At 47.1% G+C, this 18,834-nt stretch overlaps 1 long non-coding RNA gene across 1 annotated transcript; it reads right to left on the reverse strand.

Moving 5' to 3' along the window:
• Window positions 1-249: 249 nt before the first annotated feature.
• LOC121549619 lies at window positions 250-5,106 on the reverse strand. Its single transcript, XR_005996845.2, has 4 exons — window positions 4,983-5,106; window positions 4,588-4,711; window positions 1,290-1,368; window positions 250-1,183 (listed from the first exon to the last, which is right to left on the reverse strand). It is a non-coding gene; the product is annotated as an uncharacterized LOC121549619 (long non-coding RNA).
• Between the last annotated feature and the right edge of the window lie 13,728 nt (window positions 5,107-18,834).

Raw genomic sequence — 18,834 nt, forward strand, 5'->3', positions numbered from 1 at the left:
GATGAGAAATTAACACCTCCGTGTTCTATAGAGTGTTTACTGAATGTTAACCACTAACCAAAGAGACAGAGAGGGGGGGAGAGAGAGAGAGAGAGAGAGAGAGAGAGAGAGAGAGAGAGAGAGAGAGAGAGAGAGAGAGAGAAACATAAAAATACATCACTTAACAACTTACGGGTTTTTTTATCATGCCATGCACATTTATTGTAAATCTGATGGTGACCATCGCAGACTTGGTCATTAATAGTTTGTGGTCAGGATGAGAATAATCCTGGCTTCCTTCCTGCTGGCTCTCTTTCACCCTGGGAAAGAGGAAGGATACAATGTCTAACACACACAAACACACACAGTGAGTGTCCGGTTGTCATGCTTTTATTACTCATTCCAGTACTTTCCATGTTAGCCGTGTCACAGTCACACTGAGAGGAAAGGAGAGGGGCCAGAGGAAGACTAGGTCATATGTCTGTCTGACTGACTGACTGACATGGGAAGAATAGTTCAGAATATGCAATTATGATTATGACAATTTTGGTCAATATAACTTTATTTGTTTATCTGTTGGCCAAATAAATACAGGTTCACTGAAACAACTACAGCTGTGAGTTTAGGGGGTAGCTAGCAGTAGTGGTTAAGGACAAGGAGTAGTGGCTAGTGGAAGAGGATAGGGCCAGGGGCTGAGGGAATGGCTTCCTTGGTAGAACAGATGGGCAGTGTCATCACCACGACCACAGCTCAGTGAGACGATGGAGTGTCACAACCTTTAACCTTTATGCAGCCATTACAGGATCTAGTTATTATGGAGATACTCAGATAGGTCTCCCATTCTCTGATTTTGTATAATTATAAAGCACTTTGAGAATGAAAGGTTTTATACAAACAAAGTTATGTTATTATCACAGCATTAAAAAAAGGACAGAGGAAATAAAAAAATAAAAATGCCTTTAAAACACCTTAATGAATTGAGTACAATAAATTAATGCCTGGATGAGGTTGAAATGAATAAATAAATAAATAATCTGATAAAGAGAGCTTGAAATACTCTTAAATCATCATCTTCATCTTCACTATCTTCTTATTATCTTAGTTTTGTAGTTCCTGGTTGAGAGAGGCTGCTGAACCTGCTGCTGCTGCTGATGGTCTAGGATCATGGTCTGATGGTTATGAGTTGGCCACACTGTATTCCTCTCTGTGTTTGTGGAGAGAGAGCGAGAGGATAATTTAGGATTGAGCTAGTTTGTTCTGAAGGTTGTAGGGTTTAGGATTCATGGTGTAGTGTGTAGTGGTTGACCAACCTGTTTCAGTGATGCTAGATCAGCAGTGAGCCATCTGGCATTTAGGTTGATGCACTTCCACTGCTCCCCACTGGTGAAACTGCAGAAGTACAGAAAGAAAGAAAGAAAGAAAGAAAGAAAGAAAGAAACACAGACAGACAGACAGACAGACAGACAGACAGACAGACAGACAGACAGACAGACAGACAGACAGACAGACAGACAGACAGACAGACAGAGAGAGAGAGAGAGAGAGAGAGAGAGAGAAACAAAGCACTTTGAGAATGAAAGGTTTTATACAAACAAAGTTATGTTATTATCACAGCATTTAAAAAAGGACAGAGGAAATAAATAAATAAAAATGCCTTTAAAACACATATTTCCCTCAGATTACAGAGATCCACAAGACAGAGACAGAGACAGAGAAAGAGACAGAGACAGAGACAGAGACAGAGACAGAGACAGAGACAGAGATGTAATAAAGGTATGAAATACAATCTCTTCAATTTCCAGTGTAGAAATTATATAATTACATTCCGGCCCCCCGACCAACCCTCAGATAAAAATCGACCGGCGGCTGAATCTAGCTGCCTACCCATGGTCTAGCAGCTGAATCTAGCAACCTACCCATGGTCTAACGGCTGAATCTAGCTACCTACCCATGGTCTAACGGCTGTATCTAGCTACCTACCCATGGTCTAACGGCTGAATCTAGCTGCCTATCCATGGTCTAACGGCTGAATCTAGCAGCCTACCCATGGTCTAACGGCTGAATCTAGCTGCCTACCCATGGTCTAACATCTGAATCTAGCTGCCTACCCATGGTCTAACATCTGAATTTAGCTGCCTACCCATGGTCTAACGGCTGAATCTAGCTTCCTACCCACGGTCTAACGGCTGAATCTAGCTGCCTACCCACGGTCTAACGGCTGAATCTAGCTGCCTACCCATGGTCTAACGGCTGAATCTAGCTGCCTACCCATGGTCTAACGGCTGAATCTAGCTGCCTACCCATGGTCTAACGGCTGAATCTAGCTGCCTACCCATGGTCTGCCTACCCACGGTTAATACCTAGCGTTAATATTTGGAGACACTTTCTCTCCGTTGGGACAGACGCGAACTGGCTGAATCGATTCAGTGGCTACCTTTGCACTTAACTGGCTAACAGTAGCTACTAAGGGTAAGCTATAACCTACATTTATTTTTGTTTTGCTTTTTACATACTGGTAACCAGAGTCGTTCAAGGGAATTCGGGACATGGGTGACTAGCTAACGTTAGCTTGGCTCTCTGTGTGTTCGTGCCGTGGGAGGAGGGGTTAGTTCGTTGGCAGAGAGCAATGGCTAGCTAGTATGCTAACTATTCTAGCTAACTAACTGGCTGAATAAGTAGACGACGTACTCACTCAAACTGTCAAAACTACCCCAAAACTTTACATAACGTTACACACGGACACGAATGATCTGCTTGGCGTGTTAACACACTGGTGGTTTGTTGTAACTGAGTATTGGTGCTAAATCGTGTTATTGGAGGCTGGCATGCTAGTTGGCTTTGGCGTCATATGATTTGGTGTACCAAGTTAGCTAGCTGAATAAACTAAGTTAGAGTCTATTCCTAGAAACATTGAACCGCTGTAGTTTACAACAATTATAATTTCTAAAGTGGAAGTTGGGAGAGTTATATTTGAGTGTTTCAGTGAAACGTAAGTGAGGGAGGCCCCGCTCTCTCGCTTTCCCAGATGTTTAGTTCATTTCATTCCGATCTCCTTTGCATTATTGTAGCCTTTCTCTGTAGCCTGTCAACTATGTGTCTGTCTATCCCTGTTCTCTCCTCTCTGCACAGGCCATACAAACACTTCACACCACGTGGCTGTTGCCACTCTAATCTGGTGGTCCCTGCGCGCACGACCCACGTGGAGTTCCAGGTCTCTGGCAGCCTCTGGAACTGACGTTCTGCGGCCAACAAGGCAGAGTTCATCTCAGCCTATGCTACCCTCCAGTCCCTCGTCATCTTGGCGCTGACGGAAACATGGATTACCACAGAAAACACTGCTACTCCTACTGCTCTTTCCTCGTCTAACCATGTGTTCTCGCATACCCCGGGAGCATCTGGTCAGCGCGGCGGTGGCACAGGAATCCTCATCTCTCCAAAGTGGACATTCTCTCTTTTTCCCCTGACCCATCTGTCTATCTCCTCATTTGAATTCCATGCTGTCACAGTCACTAGCCCATTCAAGCTTAACATGCTTGTCATTTATCGCCCTCCAGGTTCCCTTGGAGAGTTCATCAATGAGCTTGACGCCTTGATAAGTTCCTTTCCTGAGGATGGCTCACCCCTCAAAGTTCTGGGTGACATTAACCTCCCTACGTCTGCCTTTGACTCATTTCTCTCTGCCTCCTTCTTTCCACTCCTTTCCTCTTTTGACCTCACCCTCTCACCATCCCCCCCTACTCACAAGGCAGGCAATACGCTTGACCTCATCTTTACTAGATGCTGTTCTTCTACTAATCTCACTGCAACTCCCCTCCAAGTCTCCGACCACTACTTTGTATCCTTTTCCGACTCGCTCTCCTCCAACACTACTCACTCTGCCCCTACTCAGATGGTAATGTGCCGTCGCAATCTTCGCTCTCTCTCTCCCGCTACTTTCTCCTCTTCCATCCTATCATTTCTTCCCTCTGCTAAATCCTCAACCCTCCTCTCCTCCCTTTCTGCATCTTTTGACTCTCTATGTCCCCTATCCTCCCGGCCGGCTCGATCCTCCCCTCCTGCTCCGTGGCTTGACGACTCATTGCGAGCTCACAGGAGAGGGCTCCGGGCAGCCGAGCGGAAATTGAGGAAAACTAGACTCCCTGCGGACCTGTCATCTTTTCACTCCCTCCTCTCTACATTCTCTTCCTCTGTTTCCGCTGCTAAAGCCACTTTCTACCACTCTAAAGAGACACTTGAAACCCTACCTCTTTAAGGAATACCTGGAATAGTATAAAGTAATCCTTCTACCCCCCCCCATTAAAAAAAAGAAGAAAAAAAGTGGTTGTCCCACTTGCTATCATAAGTTGAATGCACCAATTTGTAAATCTCTCTGGATAAGAGCGTCTGCTAAATGATGTAAATGTAAATGTAAAATGTCTAACGGCTGAATCTAGCTGCCTACCCATGGTCTAACGGCTGAATCTAGCTGCCTACCCATGGTCTAACGGCTGAATCTAGCTGCCTACCCATGGTCTAACGTATAAACTTGGTAAATGTGAGAATTTGCCTGCTCCTCTGCTCCTCTGTATCTGTCTGTCTGTGTGTGTGTGTGTGTGTGTGTGTTCTTACATGTATGCATTGAGGTTACATTTCCCATTAGGTGTCTGAATAAGACACTGTGTGATTGGTTCTGCTGGACGTTTATAGGATGTCTTCAGACAGCAATTTAGAGGCCTCATTCCCTGGGAACGCACTGCAAAACACACACACTTTAAATATGCAGTACTTGACACTATCAGCACACACACAAACTTTAGACATGCAGTACACACTAGCAACACACACTGCAACATAACTGTAACATACACACAAAATCCGGAATGCAACACACACCATACTCACACGCACAGCAATACACTTCCAAAATACCACAACTACACACTAACACACCAATACACACACTGACGCTATATACCATAAATACACACACACAACCAAAAACATACAACCACACCCACACTTACCTTCCAATGTACAGGAGAGGATGACCATGGTCACCGTCAGTAGACACAGCACACGGCTAACAGAAAAAAACACACACATCTTCAAACGTTTGCTATATCGCTAAGACTAGCTGCTAAAACCTGCTCTTGCTGTCTTCTTGTTCTGATGTAGAGACAGGGAGATAGGGTCCTCTTATAAGGCATTAGAAAACAGGAACTAAATTCAATGTGTTTCTTACAAATTTGGAAACACACTGTCACTCCGAGTCGATGACACACACACACACACGGGCACTCACACTCGCACGCACAGACAGGCACACACACACGTTCACACGGTTGCACAGTGTTATCAGATGGCCGAGCTGGATAATCTATAATGATGATTATTGCTTCACGTCTGTATGTTGGGGAGGTGAGGAGGGTCTACACTCTTCAGGAGAACTATGTTCTTATATGACAATGCTTTTTTTAGTCAAGTGATCAAGTAAGCTTACCTAGCAAGTCACACACACACACATACACACAGTTTTATCTGATGAGGCAGGTTGGGGAGGTGAGGTAAGGACGATCTTCAGGATAACTATGACTCTGTTCTTCAATGACAATGCTTTTTCTAGAAAGACAAGCAGTGTAGTAATCTTTTCAAGTAAGTCACTGTTGCCTCGGCTTCTCGGAACCATGCAGCTCAAAGATGCACTGTCCTGTCCTATTTCAGTCTATAATATCTATCAGAGGTGGTTCAGTGTAGGACCCTTGTGTGATGTGTAACCTTGCCTGAGACCTGAAGACGTGCGTTCACTCTCTTAGCTAATTCTTTGGCATATAGCACAGTCTTGTGGCACCCAGTCGGTCACAAACACAAACTATGGCCCCCACTCAGTTAAAACCACTAAACCAGGTGTCTGGGATAAATCCAATGCATTCTTCCTGCTCAGCTATTTGAAGGTAGAAATGTTACATATAGTTCCCAAAGAAACAAAATAGTAATTATTTGACTTAAACCCTTGGCTCCTATAAGTAGCATAGGCTGTTGGCGAACGTAAAATAGTCATTATTAGGGAACTATCAGGAAATTACACGATTCCATTACCATGTAATTGCTGAGTACATATCAGGTGAATAGAGAACAGTAAAATAAAGCTTGTCTCTGTCTGAAAGGTTCTGATCAGTTTAAGTAAAATATTACATTTGATTTCATTATTGGATCTGTCTATCGTGTTTGACTCAATATGTTTAAGGAGTTCTTATTAGGTTGCTAGGCAGAGAGGGGTGGAGGTACAGAGAACGGGAATCTCAGTTACTCACCCCTTCCAGTCCCAGCTCCCGCCCACTCCAACTATTAATAATAACCATATTAGACTGAACACTGGGTTATTCATAGGACTTACCATTATAATAATAGATCCATACACTGAGTGTACAAAAGATTAGGAACACCTGCTCTTTCCATGACATAGATTGACCAGGTGAATCCAGGTGAAAGCTATGATCCCTTATTGATGTCACCTGTTAAATCCACTTTAATCAGTGTAGGTGAAGGAGAGGAGACGGGTTAAAGAAGGATTTCTAAGCCATGAGACAATTGAGACATGGATTGTGTTTGTGTGCCATTCAGAGGGTGAATGGGCAAGACAAAATATTTAAGTGCCTTTGAATGGGGTATGGTAGTAGGTGCCAGGCGCACCGGTTTGAGTGTGTCAAAAACTGTAACGCTGCTGGGTTTTTCACGCTCAACAGTTTCCCGTGTGTATCAAGAATGGTCCACCACCCAAAGGACATCCAGCCAACTTGACACAACTGTAGGAAACATTGAAGTCAACATGGGCCAGCATCCCTGTGGAATGCTTTCGACACCTTGTAGAATCCATGCCCAGGTGAATTGAGGCTGTTCTGAGGGCAAAAGGGGGTGCAACCCAATATTAGGAAGGTGTTCCTAATGTTCTGTACACTCAGAGTATACTCATACTGCTACACAGACGTGTGCTCACGCACGCACACAGTTACAGAGGAAAGCCCCTTTATACACACACAGTTTTAGAGCATCTAACAATCTCACTTAATTTGAGATGTAATTTATCTCATTTCCAACAACTGTGCAGAAACGATAGTTCCTTCCTGTGTGTTAGTCAATCTGACTCCACTATCTCCACTATGAGGAACCTATTGGTCAGTTTTTCCTACTCAATTCACAGGACTGTAGTGTAAGAATAGCCATATATGGCTATTTCTGTGTCAGTTACATAGAGATGTATAGAGGACTCTAGTGCCCAAAAGTCTGTTTTAGCATGGGCAGCGCCATTGAGGGCTTTCACCATTTTGAAGTACTCAACTGGGTGGGACTTTCTATGGGTTAAGGAAGGATCACATAATTCCATCCAGGTCATTAGGAGGGATCAGCCAATTAATTATACTTGAGAGCAAACATTCCATTTACTGCAGGTGGCAGTAAATCGCCAACCTTGGCCTTTATACCTTTTCTCCCCTCAGCAGGTCGGAGACAACCAGATGCATCCGGTTTTCAGGGGGAATGGAAAGAGATCCTATGACATAACTTCCACTTTTGGATGCTAACAAGGCAACACTCCATCTTAACTCCTCCTCCACATTTATTGGATTGGTTGAATAGTGCATAAGAGAACCTCCCCCTACAGTTTTCTGAAGAAAAAAAGAAAGAAACGCTGCTCAGGCATTTATTTTACGCCTGCTACATTAGGTTATACCTGTTCAAACAACACACTTAAGGTGGCAGTTTTAGTTTGTTTACCAACTCATAGAAGTAGTAGAAGAAAATTGCCTCCTTCTACTGTATTCTGACGTAAGAAATACATTCTTACCCAAAGTTATTGTCAAAGGGGTGATGTGTACGCGGCAGTGAAGTCAGGCGCAGGACACAGAGAATCAGGATGACTACTTTACTTAATGCAAAACGCACAAACAAAAGTCTCCACAACACTGGAGGAGAAAAACACTCTGTGCGTAAAACGGCGAAATAGATATGCCGAACATCAATGAGACAAAATGACAATAACACACAAAGGCCAAACGTAAAACAAGGAACTTATATGTTACACAATCAACACAAAATAAGCAACAGGTGTATAAACTAGACAACACAAGACAAACACCGAAAACATCGATCGGCAGTAGCTAGTACTCCGGGGACGACGAACGCCGAACTCCTCGGCAGAATCCGTGACAGTACCCCCCCCCCCCTTGACGCGCGGCTCCAGCCGTGCGCCGACCCCGGCCTCGGGGACGGCCAGGAGGACGCGGAGCAGGGCGAGTGGGATGAGTCCGGTGGAACTCCGTCAGGAGGGAGGGATCTAAGATGTCCTTCCTAGGCACCCAGCACCGTTCCTCCGGACCGCACCCCTCCCACTCCACGAGATACTGCAGACCCCCCATCCGACGTCTCGAATCCCCGATGGACCGGACTGAGTACGCCGGAGCCCCCTCGATGTCCAGTGGGGGCGGAGGAGCCTCCCGTATCTCATTGTCCTGGAGTGGACCAGCTACCACCGGCCTGAGGAGAGACACATGGAACGAGGGGTTAATGCGATAATCATTTGGCAGTTGTAACCTGTAACATACCTCGTTCAATCTCCTCAGGACTTTAAATGGCCTCACAAACCGCCGACCCAGCTTCCGGCAGGGCAGGCGAAGGGGCAGGTTTCGAGTCGAGAGCCAGACTCGATCTCCAGGTGCATACACTGGACCCTCACTGCGGTGGCGATCGGCGCTCGCCTTATGCCTACGGATAGCCCGCTGCAGATGGACATGCGCAGCGTTCCATGTTTCCTCCGAGCGCCGAAACCATTCATCCACCGCAGGAGCCTCGATCTGGCTCTGATGCCAGGTTGCCAGAACCGGCTGATACCCCAACACACACTGAAAAGGAGTCAGATTCGTAGAGGAGTGGCGAAGGGAGTTCTGGGCAATCTCTGCCCAGGGGATATACCCCGACCACTCCTCCTGCCGGTCCTGGCAATAAGACCTCAGAAACCTACCCACATCCTGGTTTACTCTCTCCACCTGCCCATTACTCTCAGGGTGGAAACCCGAGGTAAGGCTAACCGAGACCCCCAAGCGTTCCATAAACGCCCTCCAGACTCTAGAGGTGAACTGGGGACCCCGATCAGACACTATATCCTCAGGTACCCCGTAGTGCCGGAAGACGTGAGTAAACAGGGCCTCAGCAGTTTGTAGGGCAGTAGGGAGACCCGTCATTGGAATGAGATGACAGGCCTTAGAAAACCGATCCACAACGACCAAAATAGTGGTATTCCCCTGGGAGGGGGGAAGGTCCGTGACAAAGTCTACCGATAGGTGAGACCCCGGCCGTTGTGGAACGGGTAGGGATTGTAACTTCCCCCTGGGCAGGTGTCTAGGCGCCTTACACTGAGCGCACACCGAGCAGGAGGAGACATAAACCCTCACGTCCTTTGCCAATGTTGGCCACCAGTACTTTTCACTAAGGCAGTGCACTGTCCGGCCAATACCAGGATGTCCAGAGGAGGGTGACGTGTGAGCCCAATAAATTAGTCGATCACGGATCTCGAGCGCCACGTACTTCCGCCCCTCCGGACACTCTGGAGGAGTAGGGTCGGTACGTAATGCCCGCTCGATCTCCGCATCGACCTCCCACACCACCGGTGCCACCAGACAAGACTCCGGAAGTATGGGAGTGGGCTCAATGGACCTCTCCTCTGTGTCATATCGCCGGGACAGGGCGTCTGCCTTAACGTTCTGTGACCCTGGTACATAGGTGAGCTTAAAGACAAACCGGGCCAGAAACATGGCCCACCTAGCCTGACGAGGGTTCAGTCTCCTAGCTGCCCGGATGTACTCCAGGTTACGATGGTCAGTCAGAATGAGAAAAGGGTGTTGAGCCCCCTCAAGCCAATGCCTCCACACCTTTAGGGCTTGGACCACAGCTAGCAGCTCCCTGTCCCCCACGTCGTAATTACGTTCCGCCGGGCTGAGCTTCTTAGAGTAAAAAGCACAGGGCCGGAGTTTAGGAGGCGTGCCCGAGCGTTGAGACAGTACAGCCCCAATACCTGCCTCTGACGCGTCCACCTCCACTTGGAACGCCAAAGAGGGGTCCGGATGTGCCAGCACCGGAACCGAGGTGAACAGGTCCTTCAGTTGTCTAAACGCCCTGTCCGCCTCAGCCGACCACTGCAACGCACCGGGCCCCCTTTAGCAGGGGAGGTGATGGGAGCTGCTACCTGTCCAAAACCCCGGATAAAACTCCGGTAGTAATTGGCAAAACCCAAAAACCGCTGCACCTCCTTAACCGTGGTAGGAGTCTGCCAATTACGCACGGCTGAAACGCGGTCAATCTCCATCTCCACCCCTGACGCGGACAACCGATGGCCCAGGAAGGAGATGGACTCCTGGAAAAACAGGCATTTCTCCGCCTTCACATACAAGTCATGCTCCAACAGCCTACCCAACACTCGACGCACCAGGGCCACATGCTCGGCTCGTGTAGCAGAGTATACTAGAATATCGTCAATATACACCACTACACCCTGCCCATACAAATCCCGGAAAATCTCGTCCACAAATGATTGGAAGACTGAAGGAGCATTCATTAACCCGTATGGCATGACGAGATACTCATAGTGACCCGAGGTGGTACTAAATGCTGTTTTCCATTCATCTCCCTCCCTAATGCGCACCAGGTTGTAGGCGCTCCTGAGATCCAATTTTGTGAAGAAGCGCGCTCCGTGTAATGACTCCGTCATACTCGCAATCAGAGGGAGAGGATAACTGTATTTAACAGTGATCTGATTGAGACTACGGTAATCAATACACGGGCGCAAACCTCCATCCTTCTTCTTCACAAAAAATAAACTCAAGGACTCAGGAGAAGTGGAGGGCCATATGTATCCCTGTCCCAGAGACTTGGCGATGTATGTCTCCATAGCCGCCGTCTCCTCTTGAGACAGAGGATACACATGACTATGCAGAAGTGCAGCACCTGCCTGGAGGTCTATCGCACAATCCCCCTGTCTATGAGGTGGTAATTGTGTCGCCCTCTTCTTACTGAACACGAGTGCCAAATCATCATACTCAGGAGGGATGTGCAGTGCGGGCATTTGGTTCGGACTTTCCACCGTGGTCGCCCCTACGGAAACACCTATACACCGCCCGACACACTGATCAGACCACTCCCTGAGAGCCCTCTGTTGCCACGAAATGGTGGGGTCATGAGAGATTAACCAAGGAAGCCCCAGCACCACGGGAAACGCAGGAGAGTCGATCAGATACAACTATATGATTTCCTAATTTCCCCCCTGCGTCTTCATCTTTAGTGGCGCCGTGACCTCCCTAATTAAACCTGACCCCAAAGGACGGCTGTCTAGGGCATGGATAGGGAAAGGCACATCTACTGGTAGGAGGGGAATCCCTAACTTAACACAGAAATTACGATCAATAAAATTCCCAGCTGCGCCTGAATCGACTAGCGCCTTATGCTGGGAATGAGATGAAACCTGGGGAAATTCAACTTGAATACACAAGTGGACAACAGAGAGCTCTGGGTGAGTTGGGCGCCTACTCACCTGAAATGACTCATCAGTGCGTGACCGAGCCACAGTGTGTCCTCTACGGCCACAGTTGGTGCAGGGGGCGGCCTCTCTCCGGGTCTCTCTCCTCCTCTCTCTAGCACCAGCACCCCCGAGCTCCATAGGGCTCGGCTCGGAGGTGCTGGGGGATGGAATGGACGGCCCCAACTACGGACGTCCGCGGGTAGCCAGCAGGGTATCCAGACGGATCGACATGTCCACCAACTGATCGAAGCTTAGGTTGGTGTCCCTGCAGGCCAACTCTCGGCGAACGTCCTCTCGTAGGCTGCACCAATAGTGGTCGATGAGGGCCCTCTCATTCCACCCCGCATTGGCCGCCAGAGTCCGGAAATCCAGGGCGAACTCTTGCGCACTCCTCTTCCCCTGTCGGAGGTGGAACAGACGCTCCCCCGCCGCTTTCCCCTCTGGGGGATGATCGAAAACCGCCCTGAAGCGGCGGGAGAACTCCGCATAGCTGATGGTGGCGGCGTCTATTCCCCTCCATTCTGCATTGGCCCACTCCAATGCCTTGCCGGATAGACAGGAGATGAGTGCGGAAACGCTCTCGTATCCCGAGGGCGCCGGGTGAATGGTTGCCAGGTAGAGTTCTACTTGAAGTAGGAAACCCTGACACCCGGCTGCGGTGCCATCATATGCCCTCGGGAGCGAGAGCCGAATCCCACTGGACTCCGGAGATGGAACGATGGGTCTGGCCGATGGTGGTGGTATTGTAGGAGGAGGTGTGGGCAAGCTTCCTCAGCGTGTCCATCAAATCCAGCATGGCGGTGCCAAGTCTACGGATCATGGCGTCCTGGCTGCTGACACGATCCTCCAGAGACTCCGTTACCACCGCTGGTCCTGCTGACTCCATGGTGGTGTGTTATTCTGTCAAAGGGGTGATGTGTACGCGGCAGTGAAGTCAGGCGTTCCAAGATGGCGTAGCAGTGCGGTCGCTTTTATTCATTGTCCTTGTGTAAATATCCCGTTTCTTGTTTTTTTGTCTATTTTTGTATATATTTCTCAATTTTTACTTTTCATTCTTTAACTAAATATACTTTCCTGCAACCCGCCTCACCCAACGTGGAAAGGATTCTATTATTTCTTTATAACTTTCATCAAGAACCTTAAGCTGAAACTAGTGTAGCTAGTGTAGCTGCAACTGAATGGCTACTTGCTATTAGTCACCGTTAGCGTCTTCACCACTGCCCGTGGCCTACACTATCCACCAGCCAGCTCTAGCTCTAGCCTGGACAATTCGTCGGCCAGTCTGCACAGCGTGCTATCGACCCAGAGCTTATTGGACTTTCTGCCGGAATCACTGGACCCTAGCGCCGGATCATCGCAACCAGCTAGCTAGCTGCAACCTGTTGTTGGCTAATTACCATTACCCTATAGCAAGCACCAGTTAGCCTTGAGCTAGCCTCAGGCCCATCTCCCGGCTATCTACCTCTCTGTCAACCCGGACGGGACCTCCTAGTGTTGACACTGACCCCCGCCGATCCAACACGACTGGTTTGCCGACGAAATAGTCTGATGTGGTTTCAACAGGCTTCCCGTTGCGACGACCACGAAGATCCATCTGCCAGCCCCGGCCCGCTAGCACACGCAAACTACAACTGTGCTCCCTGCTAGCTGTGCTGAAGCACCAATTTGAACTGCTCTCGGACTCACATTTTGCTGTTCACTGGACCTTATGATCACTCAGCTGCACAGCTGATGCCTGCTGGACTGTTCCTTTACACGGTACCCTGTCCTGTTTATTCTGTTTAGCCTTAGCCCAAACGTTATCGCTATTTCCAGTTGTTGTCTTAGCTCTCTCTAATAACACCTGTGACTGCTTTATGCCTCTCTCCCATGTCAATTATGCCTTGCCTATTGCTGTTTGGGTTAGTTCTTATTATACAATTTCACTGTAGAACCCCTAGTCCCTCGCAAATTGCCTCAAATAGTTCCTTTGTTCCACCCCCCATACACGCCGAGACCGGCTCAATCGGTGCCTCCAGTGACGCTATCTCTTTCATTGTTACCCAACGCTTAGGGTTACCTGAACTCTACTCATATCCTTCCATATCCTTTTCTGTACATAATGCCCTGAATCATTTCTACAACGCCCGGAGAACTGCCCCCTTTATTCTATGTACCCAACGCACTAGAAGACCAGTTCTTAAAGCCTTTAGTCGTATCCTTATTCTAGTCCTCCTCTGTTCCTCTGGTGATGTAGAGGCTAACCCAGGCCCTGCAGCCCCCAGTATCACTCCTACTCCCCAGGAGCTATCATTTGTTGACTTCTGTAACCGTAAAAGTCTTGGTTTTCTGCACGTAAATATCAGAAGCCTCCTTCCTAAGTTTGAGTTATTCACTGCGTTAGCACACTCCACCAACCCTGATGTTCTAGCAGTGTCTGAATCCTGGCTTAGGAAGGCCACCAAAAAATTCTGAAATGTCCATCCCCAACTATAACATTTTCCGTCTAGATAGAACTGCCAAAGGGGGTGGAGTTGCAATCTACTGTAGAGATAGCCTGCAGAGCTCTATCATACTATCCAGGTCTGTGCCCAAACAGTTTGAGCTTCTACTTCTAAAAATCCACCTTTCCAGAAATAAATCTCTCACTGTTGCCGCTGCTACAGACCCCCTCAGCCCCTAGCTGTGCCCTGGACTCCATATGTGAATTGATTGCCCCCATCTATCCTCAGAGTTCGTACTGCTTGGTGACCTAAATTGGGATATGCTTAACACCCCGGCCATCCTACAATCTAAACTAGATGCCCTCAATCTCACACAAATTATCAACGAACCTACCAGGTACAACCCTAAATCCGTAAACATGGGTACCCTCATAGATATCATTCTGACTAACTTACCCTCTAAATACACCTCCGCTGTCTTCAACCAGGATCTCAGCGATCACTGCCTTATTGCCTGCGTCCGTAACGGGTCCGCGGTCAAACGACCACCCCTCATCACTGTCAAACGCTCCCAAAAACACTTCAGCGAGCAGGCCTTCCTAATTGACCTGGCCCAGGTATCCTGGATGGATATAGATCTCATTCCGTCAGTAGAGGATGCCTGGTTGTTCTTTAAAAGTAATTTCCTCTCAATCTTAAATAAACATGCGCCATTCAAAAAATACAGAACTAAGAACAGATATAGCCCCTGGTTCTCCTCAGACTTGACTGCCCTTGACCAGCACAAAAACATCCTGTGGCGTACTGCATTAGCATCAAATAGCCCCCGCGATATGCAACTTTTCAGGGAAGTTAGGAACCGATATACACAAGCAGTTAGGAAAGCAAAGGCTAACTTTTTCAAACAGAAATTTGAATCCTGTAGCACTAACTCCAAATAGTTTTGGGACAATGTAAAGTCCATGGAAAATAAGAGCACTTCCTCCCAGCTGCCCACTGCACTGAGGCTAGGAAACACTATCACCACCGATAAATCTACAATAATCGAGAATTTCAACAAGCATTTTGCTACGGCTGGCCATGCTTTCCACCTGGCTACCACTACCCCGGCCACCAGCTCTGCACCCTCCGCTGCAACTTGCCCATGCCCCCCCGCTTCTCCTTCACACAAATCCAGACAGCTGATGTTCTGAAAGAGCTGCAAAATCTGGACCCCTACAAATCATCTGGGCTAGACAATCTGGACCCTTTCTTTCTAAAAACTAGCCGAAATTGTCGCAACCCCTATTACTAGCCTGTTCAACCTCTCTTTCGTAACGTCTGAGATCCCCAGAGATTGGAAAGCTGCCGCGGTCATCCCCCTCTTCAAAGGGGGTGACACTCTAGATCCAAACTGTTACAGACCCATATCCATCCTGCCCTGCCTTTCAAAAGTTTTTGAAAGCCAAGTCAACAAACAGATCACCGACCATTTCGATTCCCACCGTACCTTCTCCGCTATGCAATCCGGTTTCCGAGCTGGTCATGGGTGCACTTCAGCCACGCTCAAGGTCCTAAACGATATTATAACCGCGATTGATAATAGACAGTACTGTGCAGCCGTTTTCATTGACCTGGCCAAGGCTTTCGACTCTGTCAACCACCGCATTCTTATTGGCAGACTAAATAGCCTTGGTTTCTCAAATGACTGCCTCGCCTGGTTCACCAACTACTTCTCAGATAGAGTTCAATGTGTCAAATCGGAGGGCCTGTTGTCTGGACCTATGGCAGTCTCTATGGGGTGCCACAGGGTTCAATTCTTGGGCCGACTCTTTTCTCTGTGTATATCAATGACGTCGCTCTTGCTGCTGGTGACTCTCAGATCCACCTCTATGCAGACGACACCATTTTGTATACATCTGGCCCTTCATTGGACACTGTGTTAACAAACCTCCAAACGAGCTTCAATGCCATACAACACTCCTTCAGTAGCCTCCAACTGCTCTTAAACACTAGTAAAACTAAATGCATGCTCTTCAACCGAACGCTGCTTGCACCCGCCCACCCGACTAGAATCACTACTCTCGACGGGTCTGACCTAGAGTATGTGGACAACTACAAATATCTAGGTGTCTGGTTAGACTGTAAACTCTCCTTCCAGACTCACATTAAGAATCTCCAATCCAAAGTTAAATCTAGAATCGGTTTCCTATTTCGCAACAAAGCCTCCTTCACTCATGCTGCCAAACATGCCCTCGTAAAACTGACTATCCTACCGATCCTTGACTTCGGCGTGGTCCTCTGTAGCTCAGCTGGTAGAGCACGGTGCTTGTAACGCCAAGGTAGTGGGTTCGATCCCCGGGACCACCCATACACAAAAAATGTATGCACGCATGACTGTAAGTCGCTTTGGATAAAAGCGTCTGCTAAATGGCATATTATTATTATTTACAAAATAGCCTCCAACACTCTACTCAGCAAATTGGATGTAGTCTATCACAGTGCCATCCGTTTTGTCTCCAAAGCCCCATATACTACCCACCACTGTGACCTGTACGCTCTTGTTGGCTGGTCCTCACTACATATTCGTCGCCAAACCCACTGGCTCCAGGCCATCTATAAATCACTGCTAGGCAAATCCCCGCCTTATCTTAGCTCATTGGTCACCATAGCAACACCCACCCGTAGTCTGCGCTCCAGCAGGTATATCTCACTGGTCATCCCCAAAGCCAACACCTCCTTTGGCCGCCATTCCTTCCAGTTCTCTGCTGCCAATGACTGGAACAAATTGCAAAAATCTCTGAAGCTGGAGACACTTATCTCCCTCACTAACTTTAAACATCAGTTGTCAGAGCACCTTACCGATCACTGCACCTGTACACAGCCCATCTGAAATTAGCCCGCCCAACTACCTCATCCCTATATTGTTATTTATTTTGCTCATTTGTACCCCAGTATCTCTATTTGCACATCATCTCTTGCACATCTATCATTCCAGTGTTAATACTAATTGTAATTATTTTGCACTATAGCCTATTTATTGCCTTACCTCCATAACTTTCTACATTTGCACACACTGTATATATATGTATTTCTGTTGTATTTTTGACTTTGTTTTGTTTTACCCCATATGTAACTCTGTGTTGTTGTTTTTATCGCACTGCTTTGCTTTATCTTGGCCAGGTCGCAGTTGTAAATGAGAACTTGTTCTCAACTGGTTTACCTGGTTAAATAAAGGTGAAATAAAAAAAAATTAAAAAAATTTAAAAGGCGCAGGACACAGAGAATCAGGATGACTACTTTACTTAATGGAAAACGCACAAACAAAAGTCAACACTGGAGGAGAAAAACACTCTGTGCGTAAAACGGCGAAATAGATATGCCGAACATCAATGAGACAAAATGACAATAACACACAAAGGCCAAACGTAAAACAAGGAACTTATATGTTACACAATCAACACAAAATAAGCAACAGGTGTATAAACTAGACAACACAAGACAAACACCGAAAACATCGATCGGCAGTAGCTAGTACTCCGGGGACGACGAACGCCGAAGCCTGCCCGAGCAAGGAGGAGGAGCAGCCTCGGCAGAATCCGTGACAGTTATAAAACAATACAAAAAATGTGTAAACCTAAATACATACTTGGTGTAAAACCAAAATGCTCTGTTTTGGCAGCCAAATTTGTGGCCTCCTGCCACAACCTGAGGGACAGCCAGTGAAAAGTAAAACGTGATTATTCATATTTGCCTATTCTTTATTACAGTTTTTTACAATCACTTTGGCACTAATTTCAGAACCTTGACGTCATTTTTCAAAACTCTAGACACAAAACTCCAAACGATCGTCACTTGTAACACAGGCTGTCCAATGTTCAAAACATTGCATTGTGCGTTCATATCTTTAAAGAAATATTGCACTTGCACAATCATTAGTTCAAAAAACCGATTTATTGTGAAATACCAATGAAACGTTAATCATTGAACAAAATCTGAAATATATTGATGAAAAACAATACAATACTGTAAAACATCAAATGCAGTGTTCCTCAACTTGCTTGCTTGTACTGTAAAAATCAAAACATAGGAGTGATTACTGTACTTCTACATTTTCAACAACTCTGTCTTGTGGATTTGGCCACAGGTTCTCATCTACATCACAATGGATGTTTTCATTAGCCAAACATCTTGGAAAAAACTTCGGGCATGGCGAATCCAGGCCTGACACTGGTCTGCCGTGATGTCATTGCATGCGTCATCCATCGCCTGGAGAAGAGTGACTTGTTCATGAGGGCGCCTATCATAAACCTTCCATCTCCATGTGGAGAAAAATTCCTCAATCGGGTTAAGGAAAGGAGAGTATGGGGGTAAATACAGGGTGGTAAATTGTGCATGGGCCTGAAACCATGCTTGCACCATATGAGCATGGTGGAATCTGACATTATCCCACACAATGACATAGGTCACGCCATCAGCTCTACAGACCTGATCGAGCTCATCAAGGAAAGTTACAAGGAGAGCTGCATTATATGACCCAATATGAGGTCTGCGTCCCACCACACCATCTTCTGATATAGCCGCACACATTGTAATGTTGGCCCCACGTTGTCCAGGTACTTGGATGGTTGCCCGCTGGCCAATGAAATTCCGACCTCTCCTCCTTGCCTTGGCCAGGTTAAAGCCTGCCTCATCCAAATATATGAATTTGTGATGGTTGTCATCAGCATCCAGCTCCATCACCCTCTAAAAATAAATTTTGGAAAGAGATTTACTGATTACTGTACAATGTAGAATTATTAGGGAATTTTATTACAACAGCCATCTTGAAACTGAACATACCTGAACATACTCAGTCCTCATTTGCTTCACTCTGTCTGCATTTCTTTCAAAAGGCACACGGTATAGTTG

The sequence above is a fragment of the Coregonus clupeaformis genome, chromosome 34 (assembly GCF_020615455.1).
Source record: "Coregonus clupeaformis isolate EN_2021a chromosome 34, ASM2061545v1, whole genome shotgun sequence".
Taxonomy (NCBI): Eukaryota; Metazoa; Chordata; class Actinopteri; order Salmoniformes; family Salmonidae; genus Coregonus; species Coregonus clupeaformis.